The sequence below is a fragment of the Oncorhynchus kisutch genome, linkage group LG18, assembly GCF_002021735.2.
Source record: "Oncorhynchus kisutch isolate 150728-3 linkage group LG18, Okis_V2, whole genome shotgun sequence".
Classification (NCBI taxonomy): domain Eukaryota; kingdom Metazoa; phylum Chordata; class Actinopteri; order Salmoniformes; family Salmonidae; genus Oncorhynchus; species Oncorhynchus kisutch.
The window spans coordinates 61,868,479-61,877,165 of NC_034191.2; positions in this window are offsets into that span (position 1 = coordinate 61,868,479).

Genomic DNA, 8,687 nt, shown 5'->3' on the forward strand with positions numbered 1-8,687 from the left:
GTAGGTTTCCTCTGTCACCTCCATGTTTTATTGCAGACAGAGCTCCTGGAAAAAATACGAATAGCATTATGCAGAAACGAATAAACAAACAAATGCTTACATTTAACTTAGTGGCTTTTTAGAATTATAACTTTCCGTATACGATTTTCTCTGTTTTAAATTTCAGGTCGAACAATGCGATCTCTAGCCTCGCCCGATGTTTATCTAACCATCTTAAGTCTGTCAGGGACAGAGAGAAGGAGGGAGGGGGAAAAAAGCAGGTTACTAGCATGGAGTTTTATAGAGCAGTTATGAGCTGGCCTTTTGGGTTTGAGCAATGTTCCAGAACTGCTTTGTCGTCTGTCTCATGTTGACTTTAAAAACTCATGATGGATGGGCCGCGTTCAGTCGGCTCCAAATTAAAATGGAAATGGTATCAGTCATAGTTGGCCTGTAATTCACAAATAACCGGGAGACATTTCAAATGCATTGCTGCCTTGGCACTGCAGACCTCTGAATGAACCCAGGCCTTCTGTTTCATATTTGGATTATGCCCCTGCCATAAAATGTATATGGACTCCTCTTTTCATTCCTGCTGTCTCCACTATGTGGATACTATACGTGGGCAAACACGACACTGTTGTGGCTCTGTCTGATCACATAAGTGGCCAGGTTCAGTCATTATCATGCAGCATGACTTGCTATTGTTAACATATATCTGAGGGGGTGGAAGACCTATTTCATTCTTCTTACACGTCCAAGTCTAGAAAAACATATTCTTTCTGGATCCGTTTCTTTTATTGTTATGCCTACTTCTCTATCATGTGACTTATCGGCATTATGGCTGTGTTTACAATTCTGAAAATGTTTCCACTGATTGGTCTTTTAACCAATCACATAAAAAATTTTTTTGTCACACAGAGCTGATCTGATTGGTCAAAAGACCAATTAGTGAATTGGGCTGCCTCTGTAAAACGCAGCCAATAAGTAAAAGACTGGGACTTAAAAAACCTTGAAAACATCTCAGGACCTTATCATTTTTGCTCATTAGGAATGCAGTTGTGGTTTTAATCTGCCGATTAGTATTTGAGTTATTAAACTAAATGATGGTAATGTTGAGGCTTAGCAATATAGCAATAGAAGCTGCATTTGAGTTACATATGAACTGTTTCCACACACTGGTATAGAGCACAGGTGTCAAACTAATTCCATGGAGGGCCGAGTGTCAACAGGTTTTCACTCCTCCCTTGTACTACATTGATAAATGACGGTCAGTGATTAGTTAGGAACTCCCCTCACCTGGTTGTCTAGGTCTTAATTAGACACAAATTGAAAGATAATAACAAAAACCTACAGACACTCAGCCCTCCATGGAATGAGTTTGACACCCCTGATATAGAGTATCGGCTTAGATGGAGGAAATAGCTATTGTCCATCTCATTTGTGGTCATTGATTCAGCGTAGGGCTACCTGTCGTGTGTTCTATATAGACTATTCATTACTTAGAGCGCCTGTGGAATGACTTAGCCTGATGTCTCCAACAATCCTCCATCCAGACACTGTAATCTGTGTCCCCACTTTGCCTTAAAAAAACATGTCCCTTCCTCATCATCTTTGCAAAGAAATATCGAGCTACTGGGGTAACTAAGCACATCATACATAACTTAGAGAGCACCTTGTTTTCAGCATTGATGATCATGAAAGACAAATTATTCAATCAGCTGCCTAATGGAACCACACAATAATGGGTCTGGCTGCATTATGTGTACAGCATTTACAGCCCAAAGTGTGACTACGCCATCCGTTGCAATGAGGGCTGTAGGGAGTATAGTTCTCATTACGGGGTCTACATTTCCTCTGCCTCCTCTCCTAATTCTCTCTGACATGGGACTGGGAGCCGTAATACAGCAGTGAGGCACTTCTGGTGAAATATCCTTCCACTAAAGGATCCTATGTCCGCACATTTTTCCATCCGTGCAATCTCACTAAAGCTCCCCTGTAGAACATCTGAGGTGATATTTTGTGACAGAATTTCGCAGGCTATTAGCTGCACAGGCTCTGAGAGGCATGGGGCAGAGACACATATACATCTATAGCCTGGAAATACAACACATCTCTGCAATAGTAGCCTAAGTATATTTCCGTCTTTCAATAAGTGTTGTTGTTGGTATAGTCTGGCTAGTGCAGTTCTAGTTAAGTGCTGCCCCTCTACCTAGTAGCCTACTTAATCATCGCTGCTGAATGCTCAGTACTTGTGACTATGAAGTGTTGAAACATTGACTTGGACTGGATTCAGGTCAATTTGTGATAGCTTTGTGATGATTGGTGGGTGTGTCTGTTGGAGGGGGTATTTTTCTTCACCTCTGCTAGGCAATCAGCAAATAGTGTTAGTACTTCAGTCTCTCCCTAGTTTTTCAGCGAGGTCTTGTCAAGCGGCGGAGTTGTCGCCCTAAACAAAGACTGTCGCTGAAACAAAGATGTTCAGCCGAGTTGTTCGAGGAAGGAACTGGAGGAAGGCTTCACACCACTCTCTCACTTGAGTATCTTCCCTAGTTATTTTCAGATTATCTCTTGCTGCTCTTTAGATGCTTTGTCAAGTATGTGTGTGATTTCTATACCTGTTTCCTCCTCTCCATGTAGGCTTTATAGACGCTCCCCAACCGGGGCTACAACCCTTCTATTCTAGTGTACCCTGCTCTCACAACCGAGGTGGAATTCCTAATTTCCAGCAGGCTTTGGAACTGCCAATCGGTGGTCAACAAGGCTAAGTTCATCACCCTAGACATTTGGCCCTGAACGGAGACATGGGTTACCCACGAGAACAATGCTACTCAAGCTGCTCTCTCATAGTCCGAGATCATTTGGTCATCATGGTGGTGGCACAGGGCTACTTATTTCTTCTAAATAGAGATGTTTTTATTCCCCCCCCTCTCTCTCACCTGTCCATCTCTTTATTTGAATTCCATGCTGTCACTCTCATTTGTCCACTCACGCTTAAAATGGTTGTTATTCTTGCCATCCAGTACCTCTATACCAGGCGGTGTCAGAGGAAGGCCCTAAAAAATGTCAGACTCCGGCCACCCTAGTCATAGACTGTTCTCTCTGCTACCGGAGCGCCAAGCTTCTGCCCCCAAGCCATAAGGTTCCTGAACAGCTAATCAAATGGATACCCATACTATTTGCATTGCCCCCCCCCCCCCCCTACGCTGCTGCTACTCTCTGTTATTATCTATGCATAGTCACTTTAATAACTCCACCTACATGTACATATTACCTCGACACCAGTGCCCCCGCACATTGACTCTGTAGTAGTACCCCCTGTATATAGCTCCGCTATTGTTATTTACTGCTGCTCCTTATTAATGATTTGTTATTCTTATCTCTTACTTTTTTTTGTTTTATTTTCTTAAGAGCTTGTAAGCAAGCATTTCACTGTAACGTTTACACCTGTTGTATTTGGCGCATGTGACAAATACAATTTTATTTGATCTGTCTCCAACCAAGTGCCCTTGGAGATTTCCTCAATGAGCTCCTTGATAAGCTCATTTTCCGATGATGGTTCACCACTAGTCATACTTGGAGACTTCAACCTCCCAACTTGACTTCGACCCATTTCTTTCCAACTCTTTCTTTCCCGTCCTTGCCTCTTTTGACCTAACCCTTTCCCAGGCCCCTCCCACTCATAAGGCAGTCAATACACTTGACCTCAACTTTACTAGATGCTGTTTGCCTACTAATCTCACTGCAACCCCCTCCAGGTCTCTGATCACTACTCACTCAGCCCCTACCCAGATGGCAATGCGCCATCTCAATCTTTGATTTCTCTCACCGATTACTCTCTCCTCTTCTATCCTACAATCTCTACCTTCTGCTAAATCCTTATTTGTGACCCTACTCTTCTCCTTTTCCACCTCATTTGACTCCCACTGTCCCCTTTCCTTCTGGCCGGCTTGACCCTCCCCTCCTGCTCTGTGGCTGAGTGACTCACTGTGTGCTCACAGAATAGGGCTGCGGGCAGCTGAGCAAAAATAGAGAAAAATTAAACTTCCGGAGGACCTATCATCCTTCCACTCCCTCCTCTCTACCTCCTCTTCTTCTGTATCTGCTGCTAAAGTGGCTTTCTGTCACTCTAAATTCCAAGCCTCTGCCTCCAACCCTGGGAAACTCTTTTCAACCTTCTCCTCCCTGCTTAATCCTCCAACTGATAACGTCTTTATTGAGGAAAAATGTACTTACTATGACTGTGACATGTGGTTGTCTCACCTAGCTATCCTAAGATGAATTCATTAACTGTAATTTGCTCTGGATAAGAGCGTCTGCTAAATGACTAAAATGTAAAACATACACACACTGCAGTTCCTCCGCAAGAGGCATGGGGAGCATACGGAGACACTCTCAGAGCCCCAGCTGTTATCTTTGAGCCGAGGTGAAGAACACACACACCTTAGACTCACAGACATGCACACGCACGCAAGCACGCACATGCACGCATCAAACACATGCACACACACACACACGCATGCACGCACGCACGCACGCACGCACAGACACACACACACACACACACACACACACACACACACACACACACACACACACACACACACACACACACACACACACACACACACACACACACACACACACACACACAGTCTTGTACAACTAACCTTGTGGGGACACACAATTCAGCCCCCTTCAAAATCCTATTTTCCCCAACCCCTAAACCTAACCCTAACCCATACCCCAACCATAACCCTATCCCTATCCCTAACGATAACCTTAAACCAAAAGCCTAACCTTAACCCTAACCCTAAAACTAACCCTGGCTCCTAACCCTAGATCCTAACCCTAAACACAATTCTAACCCTAACACAATTGTAACCTTAACCCTACATCCCCTGGAAATAGCATTTTTGTCCATTTACTAGACTTCTAGTCCCCACAAGTATAGTTAAACATGTCCACATGCACACACACACGCACAAACACACACTTCGCCTCTGGCAACAGTGAACTCTGTGACTCTTCATGAAATGCTGCATCTCATTTTGAGAAGCTGCAGGAATGGTTCTGGGGTCTGCAGTGCTATAGCTGGAGTCTGCCACTGCAGCTTTACACACCCATTTTTCACTGTAAAGGCAATAAGTGAAGTATCAGAGCAGGGCGCATGTTCAGAAACACCCTCTGTCCTCCTCATAGGAAGGCAGAGAGATGTACCACTGCATACTCGCAGCCCTAATCTGGCCTCCAGGTTTGGAAGACAGCAGAGGAGAAAAGGCCTCTCAAAGATAGAAGAAAATCCCATTAATAAACTCAAGGTCTGAAATTTGAAAACCTTTCAGACATTCCTCAGTCGGGGAGTGTGAGTGTTAGTCTGAACTCTGAATAGTATGACTGATTCACTGTGTTCCTGACATTTAAAGGAATGTGAATTAAAAGCATGTTTTTAGATGCTCAAGAGGATGGTGACTATGGGTGGAAGGGAAAACTAAATCAGTCTCAGTGCCAGGAGCAGAGATGTTTTGTGTTGTGCTGGCTCCAGGCATTACAATGGATCTGTGGGAGTAGGAGTCCTCCAATCACAATGAAGGATCTACTCTCTGAGAGGCCAGAGTCGTGGCTGGGGCCCGTGGCTGGTGGATTGGTACAGTGGGTAGGTGAGATATGTCGCTGCCTATACCCCGGTGGGTTGATCAGCTGACTCAGGGTGCTGATGCATTCCTCTGCCCATCCATCGACTGTGATTGGCAACAGGATTTCAGGGGCCAATTGGGTCTTTCTGGATCTAAGGACCATAGTTCATACACACAAATGTGGTCAATATCAAAGGGAGGATTATAGGCATTCCGAAAGTATTCAGAACTATTGACTTTTTCCACATTTTGTTATGTTACAGCCTTATTCTAAAATGGATACAACATTTTTTTCCCTCAGCAATCTACACACAATACCCCATAATGACAAAGTGAAATCTGGTTTTTAGAATTTTTTGTAAATGTATTAAAAACAAAAAACAGAAATACCTTATTCACATAAGTATTCAGACCCTGGGGGGAAAGGGGGGAAAGGCCTTGGTCAGGGAGGTGACCAAGAACCAGATGGTCACTCGGACAGAGCTCAGAGTTCCTCTGTGGAGATGAGAGAACCTTCCAGAAGGACAACCATCTCTGCAGCACTCCACCGATCAGGCCTTTATGGTAGAGTGGCTAGACGGAAGCCACTCCTTAGTAAAAGGCACATGACAGTGCGCTTGGAGTTTTCTAAAAGGCACCTAAAGGATTCTCAGACCATGAGAAACAAGATTCTCTGGTCTGATGAAACCAAGATTGAACTCTTTGGCCTGAATGCCAAGCGTCATGTCTGGAGGAAACCTGGCACCATCCCTACGGTGAAGCATGGTGTTGGCAGCATCATGCTGAGGGGAGGTTTTTCAGTGGCAGGGACTGGTAGACTAGTTATGATTGAGGCAAAGATGAACGGAACAAAATACAGAGAGGTCCTTGATGATAACCTGCTCCAGAGCGCTCAGGACCTCAGACTGGGGCGAAGGTTCACCTTTCAACAGGACAACGACCCTATGCACACCGCCAAGACAATGCAGGAGTGGCCTTGGGACAAGTCTCTGAATGTCCTTGAGTGGCCCAGCCAGAGCCTCTCTGGAGAGATCTGAAAATAGCTGTACAGCGATGCTCCCCATCCAACCTGACAGAGCTTGAGAGGATCTGCAGAGATGAATGGGAGAAACTCCCCAAATACAGGTGTGCCAAGCTTGTAGTGTCATACCCAAGAAGACTTGAGGCTGTAATCGCTGCCAAAGGTGCATCAACAAAGTACTGAGTAACGGTTCTGAATATTTATGAAAATGTGATATTTCAGTTTTTTATTTTAATACATTTGCAAAAACTTCTAAAAACCTGTTTTTGCTTTGTCATTATGGGATATTGTGTGAAGATTGTTCAGGTGAATTAATGTTTTAAAATCCATTTTAGAATAAGGATTTAACGTAACAAAATGTTGAAAAGTTAAGGGGTCTGAATACTTTCTGAATGCACTGTATAATGATCCCTTTGCTATATGGAATAGAATATATTGGTGGTTCATGGAGAATGGTCCCTGTAAGTTTCATGCTTTCCAACCATATCCTTGATACAATATTGCATGTAAGGGCTCTGATTAGAATAGGTTTATTAAAAGAGCATTTTTTTCTTGAGTAAATGGAAACAAATACTATAATTAGCTCTTAGGTTTTGAAAAATAGAAAAGAAAAACACACAGGGACAAAATCAGTGTTGTTGACCTGCAATAATTCCCTGTCTCCAGGGAAGGAATCAGGGGAAAGGCCTCTATAAACTAATGGATGAAGTGCCTTGTTTTCCAGTATAGAACAATTAAGTTGCCTGAAGCACAGCTGCATGCACAGCCACTTTCATCAGCTAGCTGTTTCTTTACAGCTTTGAATATGAGGGAAGTTGATTTATCCAACTGAAAATGTGCTGTATATGAATTGCCTAGTTGCTGACAGAAAATGAATAAATTGCGTATTAATCTTTTAGTGGTAATAAAAAGTGTGGGATTTGTTTAGGGGCTGAGGGGAAAGTTACATCTTTCACCACCTCACGTGAGAGGTAATCATGCCTCGACAATGACTGCTGACTAATCACACATAAACATGTCAGTCTGATGTATTCATATCAAACAAAATCCTATTGACCATTGAATTCCCCATAAAGTATGATGAGTTGACGCGGGAGTTGCTGACCAGATCCTTTAGATATGCAGGGAGAGGTACAAAAAGGACATTGTAAATGGGGACTTTTTGGTACAAAAGTCGAGCTGTTTTTTATCAATATTACGAGTCAGACTGATAAAGTAAATCGGATTGGGAAAGTACCACAACATCTAAATCAGATAAGTTAGACAAAACTCCCCAGTCGATCCCCCTCCTTCCATCCTCCCTTCAAACACTTCCTGAACCTCAATTGAGTCTGTTGCTGCATCTCTCTTGTTGCACACATTTGTCAGACAAAACAGAAGTCACGGCAGAGGATCGACTATTCCCCATAGCTATATCAAAGACACCTTCAACAGATGAATTAATATTCCACATAAATATCAGTAGCATCTGGTTTGAAGAGGAGAAAAAGACAGTATTTGAACAAAACTAGAGTCCAAATCTCAAGTATCAACCACAGGGCTTTGGTGAGGGAAGGGAGGGAGGGATGGAGATGTTCATGTTTCACCACATCAGTGACGATAGTAAATAACAACAACAGCACTGTACTACCTGTCTGCACGACACACTCCAAATATTTAATGAACTATAAATAGTTGTATAAACGGACTGCCATGTTTGGCTCTCCACTAACTTATGGTGTATAATGTAATGGCTCTCTGAGATGAAGATTTCCAGATTTTCGGCCCCTCCACTTTACCAGCAGGAGGGCCTATGATTCTATCCTGGCCTGCGCCAAAGTCATATTAAACAACAGCTTGTCTAAGGAAAAAAGCTCTAGGGCTGTTAGTTTCTCTCTCTCTCTCTCTCTCCTCCCTCCCTCCTCGCTCTCTCTCTCTCCTCGCTCTCTCTCTCTCTCTCTCTATGTCTCTCCTCTCTCTGTCCTCTCTCTCTCTCTCTCTCTCTCTCTATCTGTCTCTCTCTCTTCTCTCTCTCTTCTCTCCTCTTCTCTCTCTCTTCTCTTCTCTCTCTC